The sequence below is a fragment of the Falco cherrug genome, chromosome 7 (assembly GCF_023634085.1).
Source record: "Falco cherrug isolate bFalChe1 chromosome 7, bFalChe1.pri, whole genome shotgun sequence".
Classification (NCBI taxonomy): Eukaryota; Metazoa; Chordata; class Aves; order Falconiformes; family Falconidae; genus Falco; species Falco cherrug.
The window spans coordinates 72,236,924-72,250,165 of record NC_073703.1 but is presented as its reverse complement, the minus strand read 5'-3'; the positions used below and the strand labels follow the sequence as shown (position 1 = coordinate 72,250,165).

Here is a 13,242-nt window from a genome sequence, read left to right as displayed (position 1 = left end):
CTGCGGACCAAGACCGGTGTACTGCACCATCTTATCTCTGCATGTTTGCTTCATGTTTCATTACAGTCTTTGCCTTGTGAGGCTCACCTCATTTGATCCGTTTCTCTCCCTGTGCCCTAGAGCAGTATATATTTTAAATGCTGCATAAAATCCTGCAACCAGGCAAGTAAGCACACTTGAAGCATCAACCTTCACATTAATATTCACACCTCTACTCTTGCACAACATGCTTGCTGTTTTACAGGCATGCTGCTCTGGAAAGCTCCACTTGCTTCATGGCCCTCGGGCTGCGTAAGAGGCTGATTAGAATGATTGTAGAGCAGGGACCAGTACTGGGTGTGTGAATGTATTGAGAAAAAAGCCTCAAAGCTGAGATTTTTTAGAACCGTTGGGGTCTGCTAAGTCTGAATTTCAGGATATTCATTGCACAGGGTAAGTCTTGGCTGATGCCAGATGGAGAAAAACCCCCAATTTTGGAAGTGCCAGATGTCTGTGAAAGACAACTGACAAACTCCCTTTGCCTTTTGTGGTTCTGGATCATGCTGCAGTGCATCTACTGCTGCTGTAGCTATAGCCGCATGTGCCTTGTCCTCCCCCGATGACATCTCCTCCTGGCAGGAGTGGCATCTGTTTGGCTGCATCCAATATATACGTGCAAAACAGTCTGGCTTTTGCTCCTCGGCCCTGGAGAGGAGCTGTCGGATGCACATAGCGGAACGCAGTACAATGCAGGTTTATAAAGCACATGAAAATGCACATTTGAAATACCCTGTTTCCTTTCCGTAAATGGCACAATAAGAAATGATCTCTTGGGGACAAGATAGCCAGCAGATGGGCAGGGAGCAGGTCACATCTGGGACACGGGAAGAAGCCATAAGGAATGCACAAGGAGTGCCTGTCACTTACTCGACGAGATCTATTGGAGAAGAGAAAAACTAAACCCCTGTCCTGCTCGGTCAGCCCACATATGTTTGTCTAGATGGTTTCAGTGACCTTATATACACGATGAAACAGGTGTCTGTGGCCATGCTGGGGCACGATGGAGGGCTGTGGGCAGAGGGGAAATGGGCCAAGCCAGAGAGAATTGTGCACTGAGAAATCTGGGCTGAACACTGCATTTGTGCTGCACTTCTTGTAGGGGCTGTTAAAAAGCAACACTTAAAGCCACCATGAAGGGATGTCCTAAAAATAGGTTTCAGAGTATCCCAAGGCAGCTGTGAAGAAGCACCCCCATTCAGAAAGGCAGAAGGGCTGGCAGTTTTCTGAAGGCGCGGGCCTCATTTGTACAGACAGCAGGGAGAATCTGTGCACCAGAAAGGTGTCAGCCAGGCAAGCCAAGCAGCCCAGGAGTAAAAGCATCAAATTGAAAAGCTGAGTCAGACAAGGATGGAAAACAAAGACCTGGCAGAGCTCAGCCGGTCAGATTTGTCTGCCATCCCATTTCCTATAGTCGCCTCTATTTAATAAATATGTCCAATACCTGCTGGGCTTTGGGGCAGCCTGAACAGCTTCATGAAGGTTTCAAATTTATTTCTATTTTCACAGACATTCCACTTTTGATGTTGAATAAACTGTGATTTATTTAATCTAAACCAATCCTGGCTGTTGTTTGGCTTACAGCTGCAAGCAGTCCCAAGGACTGGCTAATTGGTCCTTCCACCTTTAAGGGATGAAGCTGTCTCTGAGGATATGTAGCCCCAGTTGAATTCAGGCTTTCGATCTGAAAAGCACAGGCACGTACATCTTCCCACCTGCCACGTGTCAGCGTTCTGCCGGTACCTGAGACCAAGACATGGGAAAAAGCCTAGAGGTGAAACAGACCTGGAGAAGACAAAATGAGGGTTGCTATCTCTGAGATTTAAGCTTTGGAAATGTCATGTCTCACTTGGTGCCTTTATTTCCACCTCTCTAGCTCTAGATTCAAGGTATTGATCTCTGTTAACAAGGTCGCCTTCACATCCTGAAGGAACAGGGGAAATAAGGAAGCTTGAATTCTGGAGTACTGCAAAATCTACGCAAAGAAGCTTGTTTTTTATTTCAGAAATACCGAGGATCAGTGTCACTGGTATGAGCTGCCTGAAGGGGCTATTTTTGTTCTTTGGAAGCTTTCCCCTCTATTCTTGCACAGATTAATTATGAATATTTATGTATATAGCATCAAAAATGTGATAAGCAGTTTGCAGGCTGGCTTGCAAAATATGTATACCATATTGCAAAAATCAGCTCTCTCTTCTGGGCTTTGTGCCTGGTCACTCACTCTTTCTAAATAGCTAGCAAAGAACAGAGACAACATACATTCATAGCACTGCCACCTCTATTCAGAGCAAGAAGAAACTGGTGCAGTCAGGAACTGCAGTTTGTGTTAGTTTAAGATCAGCTCCCTGTCACTCAGACCATGCTTCTGTTAAAACATTGATAATCCTTTCTCTGAGATCGGCTGGGCCATGGCACAGATTTAACAGGAAGAATTTTCCTCTGCCCTTTAGTGAGACACAGCATTTGGGCTAAATTTGCAAAGATCCAGTACTATTTTAAGATCTACCTGGGAACCTGGTGTCTGTCAGCTATCAGGATCCTGAGCATTTCTAGCCATCAAAAGTTGCAGAGTGCTTTATTGAAAGAGGAACACTAAGCCGTCTGTGCAGGGGAGACTCCTACCCGGGGAACTGCAGTATGATGATTTCAAATTACTTCTCTGCTGCTCCAAAAAATAGCATAAATTAATATATGCTGTTAAGAAACTGCCACATGCTGCCCCAAAGCTGACAGTAATGGAAAGAGTATTTCCAATACAGATGGTTTGTTAGCTGACTTATGCAAATAGGCATATTGAAAGAGAGGAGCTATTGCTAAATATAAAGTAAGTCATACCGTCCTACAACATGTGTGAGCTGCCAGAGAACTATGCAGACTATCTGTAAGGAGCAAGTCCAGTGATTTCGATCAGACTGTTAATACACACACACACACAAAAAGTGTATTCCTAGGTAATAATAAGCTCTGCCTTTTTAAAATTACAAATTCAAATGTCCATTGGAGTCACAAGTGGCATTTCTTTCACCATATTTGTTTATGAGTCTGTGCAACCCAAAACATGTCTATTATCTTTCACAAGCCTGTAAAGAGAGAATACTGTATTGCTTCAATATTAATGCTTAGTGCAATATTTGTGAATTAAATTGTGAATATAGCAAAAGAGAATCTGTCTGGACCATTCACAGAATGAGCTTTGATATCCTTTCAGTAAGTAAAAAGCCGATGGGAGACATCAATAATTTATTAGCACTTGGATTACATCCTCCAGTGCTTGTAGTTTGCTGCCTTCTTGGAGGACATGAGGACAAAGGCAATATTGTTTCTGAGGTTGTGAAGTCTTTGCATACTCTAGTATGTTGCTGCTGACAAAGGATGCCTCATTTTGAGGGGCATTTTGACTCTCAGTGTGCTGGTCACAGCTCCAGGGACTGCAGCAGGATGAACAACCAGCCTGTTGTCGTGTGATGCTTTTCCAATTAACAGCATGAAATGAGCCAGGTGGTACTCGTACCACCCCGGCATGCAGGCACCCCTGGTATAATCAGCAGGCTTGGTGCCCTGAGAGGCCTGGGCTTTAACGGACAACGGACAAAACTTCTGGGGATCTGATGCAGCTGGAAGGCATGAGTGACACCCACGCAGACATGAAGCCCACAAGAGCCATTCTCTAGAGGTGAAGTGCTCCTCATTGCTTGTTATCTCCTGCCACTGTCATCTCCTGTCACTGCCCACTGTCTTCCCTTTAATTCTCAACCCATTTCTACACTCTAGGCTTTTTGCTTCCACACTGTCTCCCTTCCATTCTCTTTGATGTCCCCGCCCTGCCTCCTGCCATCCTTCCTGGTGGCAGTGATGCCTATTCTCAAGCTCTAAGCTTAGAAATGTTACTGCCACATTGCACAGATATGTCAGAATTTGCACTGACATTCGCTCCTTCCTTTCAGAATGAAATGCTCTCCCTTCTCATCTATTCCTCTGGCTTGTGCCTTTCAAATTTGGCACCCGTTTCTTATTTCTATCTTTCCCTTATCTTGCTCCTTCTGATATGCTGTTTCCTACACCTGAACACCCACTGTCTCCCACAACTTCTTGCTTCCTGGATTTTTCAATCTTTAAGTGCTGAGAAACCTTTCCCAGTTCTGTTCCTATCGCTGTCAACAAGAGCTTCATCTCCCCTTACACCATTCTCTTGAGTCGTTACCAAGATGCACTTAAGAATAAGCAAAGGCTATTCCTCTGCCAACTGTATTGGAGCAGAATCCAATCACTCTTTTTCCTGCTTCTTCAAACTGTTGCTCTTCCTTTTTGAGGCTGCTGATGAGGGAGGACATCTCCAACCTCCATGGCCAGAGATGGAACAGATACTGTCCTCTCAGCCCCAGGTAGGACATGAAGGGCCATAGGCAGCATGAGCGACCTACTGCTGCTTCTGCCCTTCTCTGTGCACAGGAGTTTTGTCTTCTGCTGGTGCTGATATTTCCTATTCCATGTATGCTGAACGTACCTGTGTAAAATGGGACAGGTGTTCTGAGAGACAGGCAGCAGCAAAAGGCCATGCCTACAATAGTCCACCAGCATCCTGAGGCTGCTGGTGCTGCTGCTCATGTACCAAGCCTGAGCTGATGTACCCTGCTTTGCAGTGGGATTTGGTAGCTTGGCTTGCAACTAGCCAGGTTCTGTCCACAAAGTGCTTTGGAGAAAATGAGGGTAAAAGTCTTTTTACAAATGTTGTAAAGGCGTTCCAATTTTAATGGGGTGCTACAGACAACACCAAGGAATTACACCCCCCAGATTCTCTCTCCTCGGCACTAAGGGACTTTGTAAATCAAAGGGAGCAGCAATGGAAGAGTCTGTTCAGAATATTTTGTTATCTTAAATAGGAAAGAGATGTCCTTAGACACACTGGCTGACCAGAGGAGCAATCCTAGGCTAGGCAAATCAGCAGCAGCTCCAAGCACCAAAATGTGGCGTGTATGGCTAGATGAAGAGAAAATACTTCTGGCCCTTAGCAGGAAGTACCTAACTATCATGGGGCTTGGCCAACTTCTTTCCCAAGTTAAACTTGGAACCCAAATCTATCCATCGAGCTCCACAGCTCACAACTTTTGATGCAGAACAGCCATCTGGGCAGTGCCATTTCAGAGCCAAGTCAATGATTTGGAGAGTTCCCAACATTTTCCCATGGGAAGAAAGCTGGACAGTTGCTGCTGCTGTATGTCTGTAGAAGGCAGTCTGCCAGTGCTCAGGGCTGTTGTCCAGTGCCAGACAGACTCTTAAAATGCATGGCCCTCAGTGACAAACCAAAATGAAAAGGTGCACATGCACATCTAAGCAATCAATGCTTCCACACAGTGACACTGAGCAAGCACTGGAGCGATCTCTGCTGTTTCCCCTGTAACTGTGCTACTGAAGAAAAGGGCTTTTAAATGCTGGTGTTGCTAGCGGAACCGCTTGCTGCTAACAGGAGGGGGGCTCTCTGCCTGTGAGCTTCTCTCTGGCCACGATCAACTTCTTTGCTCCTGACACAGGCAACTGTCATGAAAGATCACAATAGCTATAAATACCTCAGAAAATAAAATTAAAAAAACAACATGGAAAAGAACTTGTTGTCAGGCAAATAACAAGTATAAAAGAGTCCTCTAGAAAGATGCTCTCACATCAATCTGCTAGAGAAGTGTGTACAGCTGAAGCTTTCTGATGGCTTCACTTCCATCACGAAGTACCACCGAGTGAGGCAACAGTCCTGTTCTGCTGCCAGGCACACACCAAACTTCACAAGCACTCAGCCTCTGGAGAAACAGAGTGCCAGTTCCTACCCTGCAGAAGACTGGCAAAGCCACTTCTTCAGCGTATGAGGTGGCAACAGAGTTCAGAAGTGACTCGGCACTATGTACCCATGCCACATCTAGGTATTAGATATCCCGTGTGATACCAATACAGTTCTGGTAGTTTCCTTAGAATAATTCTCTTCCACCTTTCTGGGCTGTCCTTTTAGACAGTTGTTTCTCATCAGGCTGCTTATCTCTCCCTACCCAGAAAGTTGGGTGAAGCAGTGTGTATTGCTACTTGAGCAGCAGAAACGCACACCACCTGCATGCTCCTCTGGGAACCCACAGCTTTCCATGTCACTCCCAAAAGACACAAAACCAGATACGGCCTCATAAGACCCATGGGGAAGTACTTCTGAAAATGAGGCACAGCTCCTCACCACAGTCCTTTACATTTCCAAAGATAAAGGCAAAAGCCCAGCTCTGCATGACTGCAGTTAGTTCTGTCAGTCCATGTCATCAGGACATCATGACCATCACTGTTAAAAACTCTTGGCAGACCTAGCAGCATCGGAACAGCTATTTAGAGTTAAGTCCTTCAGGCCTGGGTCCACTGGCAGTACCAGCTGTGCACGTACCTACACCGAATACTGAGCTCCCTAAAGTGAATGCATTGCAGAGGCCATGCTTTTCATTCTCAGGGTGTGAGTTGGAGTCTAGAAGAGGTGAGCTTTCCACAGTGCTCCTTTCAATATATATCCTGGCTAGTACAGATGGGATTTGGATAAAGGATGAAAGCATCACTCTTATCCTGTTCTGGCGCAGAAGTATAAGGTTTTCCCCCTAATACAACAGTAAATAATCTGAAAAGAAAGGAACAAATTCTGATATGTCAACAAAACAGCCAGTTCTTCCGGAGATTTTCCATGGAGGATAATCAACTGAGCATATCCAGTGCTTTAAACTGTCTTAAGCTGCATGAAATATCAGGCTTAGGCACTTTGACAGGCTTCCTTTAAAATCTATGACAGTAGACTTGAACACATCCACTACGTTGCTCAGATTTTGGCAGACAGATCCCATAGCAGCAGCCATGACAGACACTCCCCTCAGCCCAGAGAAGCTGAATTTCAGAAATGTTGCTTTCCTCACTGATAGCAGGGGCAGAGGGCATTGTCAGGCACGGTCAGCTCAGACACTATTTTCATTTAGAGCCTTCTGTGAAGCAGTGACTGTCAATGACGACGCATTCACCATCTGTGCAAACACTGATTTTCACCTGCAATACTCTTCAGAGGCAGCGTTTGAATGCTTGAGAAACACATTTGCTTGACTGCCCCTTCTAATTTCCACAGCAGTCTGTTCTCTCAAGTCTCAGCTGTATGGCAGCTTGCTTTTAGCTGGATTTTACTTCAATGTTGTAATGAGGGGAGGAAAACCCAGTGTGATATAGATATGTTACTTACTGAGCAAGAAATATCTTTATTTGCTGAAGATGTGTGTTATTTCAGGATATTGTCATTTAGTCTGATAAAAATGGCATTTCTATAGAAACAATTGATAGAACAAACAACAAAAAGGAAATCCCATACTAACTGTCAAAAGCCAACATAATGTTTGGCAGATGCATTGCTAGAGATGAGTAAATACTCTGCTGTTTCGGGCTTTTAAAATACAAAATCTTCCCCCTCACTCACACGGTTAAATCAATTCACATTGGGCATGGATGTGTGCTTTTTATTGGTAAGCAAGTAGAAGTTTGATTTAAAATATCCCTGCTTTGCCTTGTCCCAGGGATGCCCAGCAGCCTTTGCTCCGTGAGGTCTTACTGCCGTGGAGTCCCAGAGTTCCACCCCAAAAGTAGCCCAGAGCTGCAGAAAAAGCCACTCAAGGCTCTGTGGGTGGATCTCTGAAGATACTCAGACACACACATTATCTCTGCTCACCTATCATGTTCTCCCACCGGCAAGAAAGCTGCCATTGACTGGCCAGAATCCCATTTTGCTCTCATGCATGCACACTTCTTTAAGAACATACGTAGTTTTTTCACTACCACAGAGAGTACCAATGTCCTGTGCATGACACTGCTGTGTGTAAGTCCCTACTTTGCCGGCTCGGGGCTCTCACGCTTCCAAGATGGATTCCTGCAGACATTGGTGTTGATGTGCAGTGCAACAACTCCTTTGAGGCATGACATACTGCCATTCCTTCTGAGTTCAGTGTTGAGCCCTACCAGAGTTGAACCTTTAGCACAGGTGAAAACTTACTACTGAACATTCTGTCCTACCAGATGCAACGCTTTTTTTACAAGGGAACACAAGTAAAGACTTCTATCTTGGACCAATCCCTTATTATTACCTGTTCTCCATTCTGAAGCACACCTGTGTGATGCCTACCACCATGCTCTCCAGCTACTCCGTTCTTGTCTGCAGTTTCTGTCTTCTGGCAACAAAACACTAGGATCATCTGTCTTCTTGGTCACCAGTTACTTAGGCAACTCATCCTAATATTTATCAACTCTGCAACACAGATAATACTGTTGCATTTACAGATTTACCTTTTCTAATCGCACCAAGGCCACTGCCATATTATCTTTGTCGTCCTGATCCCTTCCTTCTTATAATCCAGTGAGAAAGCATTTTGCTGTAGGCCCTCATGCTTCTCTGCTTTGGAAGACCAAAACCATACTTCAGGAAGTCAGGTGAAACTATTTGCTTGTGGTGAGGTAGAAGAAGGGGATGAGGGAGATTGTCAGGGCTTGTGAGAAGACCGACAACCTTTTAAAATCTCACAAAACAGCTCCCCTTAAGTGAGGAATGTTTGAGTTCACCTCCACAGACTCTTAGAGATGCTCTGGTGGGAATATGTTTGCTAGAATAGCTCAGCAGATCCACGCAAGTGTGTTGGTACTTATAATTTATAGGATAAATATGAAGATGCACACACATTATAGAGGATTGAAGCTGGGTTAATTAACATTGATAATATACAGCTGTGGGCTGGCTGCAGGGGCGGTGGGTTGGCTGATGTAGATAAGGTGCAGCTGTGGCTGGTTCTGTTAAGAGGTTGGGCAGCCAATGAAGAGAGAGCAGCCAAGAGAGAAAGAAGAAGCAGAGAGTGTGCATGCGTGTCCTGGATGAGAAGAAACAAGGAGAAGGCAGCAGAGGGACTGGCATGAAGAGTATGTTGGTATGTGATGGTAAAAGACCTTGTTGTAGCTGGCTAGTTTGGAGAGTGCTGTGATGACATATGATTTATTGATAAAGCATAAACTATATATAGTGCCCTTAACTGTATTATTAAAACTGAAGGTAAATAATTAATGGAATGAAGAAAAGATACATAAAAATCTGGCAGTTTTAATGGGAAGTAGTCCTGTCTTGCCATAATTAAAATTGAATGTAGTTGGAGTATGTTTGTATACCTTTCTGACAAAATGAATTCTTTGCCCACTTCACATACATGCAAAGAGATTTTGTGTAGCCGCAGAACCTGTGTAGTCAGGGTGAGAGAAATCAGGGAAGAAAAATGCTTATGGCTGTCAGGCTTGAATGCCACTCCACACTCAGGACAGGATTACTGTCTGGGGGCATTGACCAGTTCTGCCTGGTTGACCCTCAGATTAGGTTTAGATTAGATACAGCTTTGCATAGTTCAATGCTGGCCAGTCACATGAGAAGTATTACAGAAAGGTACAGGCTTACTTCAGCAGAAAGCAAGAGACAAAGCTAATGTTTTCTATGATTAGAATCAGAGGACTATTCAAAGCAAAACTCGGCTAGCAATTCGTTATGTCTTCACAGGCACCTTTCCTGGGTTTAAGAGAAAAAGATGATAGGAGGACCACCCCAAAGCACCATAACTCAAACAGCCCACCTTACTGAATTGACACAGTTAAAAGACACAGAGAGTCAAATATCCTGTAATGCCTTTAGTGTATCTTTTTCCACTGGATGAGCAGTCATTCATTTACATAATTTCCATACTAGTAACATGAGTAGGGCTAAAGTGACCTTATAACTACTTATTAAATTCCCTGGAGTCAGAACAGCTCGTAAGTAGTTGTCTGATGGTCTGTCATGTTAAGAGTCTGACAAGTGGCCAGGGGTCTTGGACGGGGAGAGACAGCCCTCTCATTGAGTCACGAGGTTCAGGAAGGATCCCCTTGCTTTCTAAACCTCTTGGAGAGGATTTTAGGCGCATCTAGATCCAATCCTAGTCTCAGACTTGGTCAACAATTTTAAGTCTAAGGGATTTTATGTACAGCCAGTCATTAGAGTCAACATTTGCCCGTCAGAGCCCAGTTTAAGGAGGAAAAATAGATGAGTTATTAAGGCGACAGATATAACAAGTTTGGAATTGCTTTTATAAATACACTTACTGCAAAAATCAAGTTTGAGTGAAGAGTTCGGTGCTTTTGTTAACAATATTATCTGACATAGTCAGAGGTGCAAAACTTACCAAAGAGGTATCCCTGCTTGGGGAGAAGAGAGCTCCACACCTGTCGAACTGCCTACTAGTTTGAGTTCTTGTTCTCAAAAAAAGATTGTAAAATGCCAGATTTTATACTTGTGGTGAGGTGGGCCTAATCAATTGTTGTGTGCCAATTGGCCCTTAACAAGGTATCAATTCTGGAAGGTCACTTGGGCTTGATGGTTCAGTGTAGAGTGGGGAAGATTTGGTACAGGCAGATTTATGATACAGATTCACAGTTACAAATGTGTGCGAGTCTTCCTGGCCTTCAGTGAATCAACAGGGGGCTGTGAGGCCCCTGCCTCGCCCCAGGTGTCAGTCAGTTTGCTTGTTAGTACACATCCATTATGTGTTTTGTGAGATAGGCATGCTGCCCAAGCCAAACTCCCAAATCCACTTTGAGCCAAATACAGTCATTGTTAGGTCAGGACGGTGGAGGGGAGCACACCACTACATGGTCTAAACAGTCCCAACACTAAACCCAAACATGCTCCAATGCAACCACTGCCAAGGCCTCCCTGCCTTACTGTCCAAGTAAGAGAACCCAAATGCCTTCGTTGGGGTCCACAGAAAATTGTTCCCAAGTTCAGCTGCAGCAAAGCCTCGAAATGCAAGAAGTCTTCTACTCACACCAGTTCATCTGCCAAACCCCTGTGTGAAATCAATGGCGTTCTCTTGTCTGGTCTGAAGATAAATGGTGCAAAACCCTAAAGATCCCCATTCCACCTTTTGTCTTAAGTGGAGGCACAATCCACTGATTTCAATAGATTTTGGAGCAGCTCTATGTGACCTTCACTGACACAGAAGCAATGACAGACAAATGCTAACAAAGCACCAAAGGAAACATTAAACTTCCCACTTTGGTCATCCAGGCCACCAGCAATGTCTGGAGGTTCTACAGAGAAAGGAGTAGAAACTGCTGCTGTTGAGGTTTAACTGCAAGAATCTTGAACAATTATTTCAAAGTGTTTCTCGTGTTCCAAGCCAGCAGAAACTGGGAATGATGACATTAAGTGGCAGATTGTGGTGGTAGGGTAACAGTTGATTTTGGTGAAATGGAGAATTTGATGCCACATTTCTCAGCAGTCACTGCTATTCCTGAATGAGGTTTGACTTTACTATGATACCAGTTCCTTTAGGGAGTGCAAAGCAGAGCTCCACCACAGCTATGAACTGTAGTCTGGCAGGGCAGCATCAAAGCATCACACCAAATGCTCTCAAGGCTCCCTTCTGATAATCTCCAAATGTAATTAAGAGCAGGTCTATTTATTTTTCCTGCTAGAGGCACCTATAAGCACTATATATAACAGTAGTAATTGCTCAAACACCTGTGCTAGAATAGGTGGTAGAAAAAACTCCACTCATAGGTTAGAATTGGGGTCATGCTTAGGTTTTCTAATGGGGCATCTTCAAGTGATCTTGGTGGTTCCTTACTTCAGGAATGCTCAACAACCTAAAGGAGTGCAGTTATCAGCTTCACCATCTCAGGAACATGGTTGATTGTCAGAAAACACAGAACTGAGATGTTTTTAGTCCAGCATTTTCAGTAAGAATTTCAATTTTGTATGAGTTCATTACGGCCCTAGTTCCCTGACACTGTGGTTAAGACTGGCTGGCTGTTGACTGGATGGTTTGTCTTCATTTATGTAGACTGAAGTGCTTTCAGTGCTCATAATGGATACTACTTGTTTCCAGCTGTAATTTTGTTGTAGTATCACAGCTTTCTGAAGGGATAAAACCCCCCAGTGAGATCCAGTAGTGTAGGAAGTGTTGCATTTCTGACAGCATGAGGGCACTTGTGGTGAGTCGTTCCAAAACAGTGGGCCCACCTGTTCCAGCCCAAGCCCAGGTTACAGTCTGTGCCTGTTCACATGCCCACAGAATTCATCTCCCAGGTAAAAAAGCTGAAAGGTGCCAAGCACTAAAACTAATGACCAATATTACCATCAAGGCTTCTCCAAGTTCTGACAGCTTTCCAGTAGTTTTCAATAAAGCTTGGCACATATAATAAAGCAATAATCAGACATGAAAAGTACATTACAGCCGTGTTTATATAGCTTTGTCTATCTGCCCTCCTGAAATACCTCATCTCGGGCACATCAGTGCCCTCTAATACTGAAAAGGCACAGATCCCACATTTACATAAATTGTATTTCTATGTGTGCAGACACACGCTATGGGGTGTAGGTGCCCTGTATTTAGGTCCAACGCAAACGCCTGGGAGAACCTGCACAGAAGCAAACCTGGGACAGGCAGTCCAGCGACGGGGCCCTCCTTCAGGAGCAGCCAACCGCCACCAACAGCGGGCAGCATCCCCACGCCTTTCTCCCCCGCCAGCGAGGCGACCGGCCCGGGACCTGCCTCACAGGCTCTGTACTGTGCGCTCCACGTACCCACCCGCGGTCCGGGCTCCAGCACACCGCGGGCCAACCGCCTGAGGGGAGGGAAAATGGCGCCGCCCTGCCCCCGCCGCCGGCGCGCTGCTGGCAAGGGCGGGCGGAAGTGACGCGCGCCGGGCGGAAGTAGCTGTTGCGAGGCGGGCGGAAGTGGTGGCGGCGAGAGGCGCGGCGCGGCCTGTCCGCAGGTGGGTGGCGGGACGCTCACCCCGTGGGGGTGCGGGGTCCCCGGGGCAGCCGGTGGTGCCTCGGGGCTTCGCCTTCACCCTAGAGTAAAGGGGAGCGCGGCTACGGGCGCCTCCGGGACAGCGGCCGTGCCGCCGGGCGCTCTGTGCTGCGGGGCCCGGTTTCGTTGGGCCCCCGCCCCGAGCAGCTCTCGCCGGTGAGAGGCCTCGCCAGGCCCCGGGCCTGGCCGGTATCTGCTCGCCTCACACCTCGGTTCGCGTTCGCTCAGGGAAGGCCCGCGAGGGCCGTAAAAGCGGGAGGGAGCATCGGGGCGCATCAGCTCTTCAGTCTGTTCATAGTAGCTTGTTGCTTTTTGTCTTGTGCCATGCCGGTGCCTCTGCATT

The 13,242-nt window shown here is 45.8% G+C and overlaps 1 protein-coding gene across 1 annotated transcript in view; it reads left to right on the top strand.

Annotated features, from left to right (window-relative positions):
- The first annotated feature begins 12,807 nt into the window (after positions 1 to 12,807).
- Positions 12,808 to 13,242, top strand: part of RPAP1 (RNA polymerase II associated protein 1) — a 39,939-nt gene continuing 39,504 nt past the window's right edge. Inside the window, exon 1 of the mRNA XM_055715970.1 lies at positions 12,808 to 12,861. The gene's annotated coding sequence lies outside the window, so the exon portion shown is untranslated. The remainder of the gene's footprint in view (positions 12,862 to 13,242) is intronic.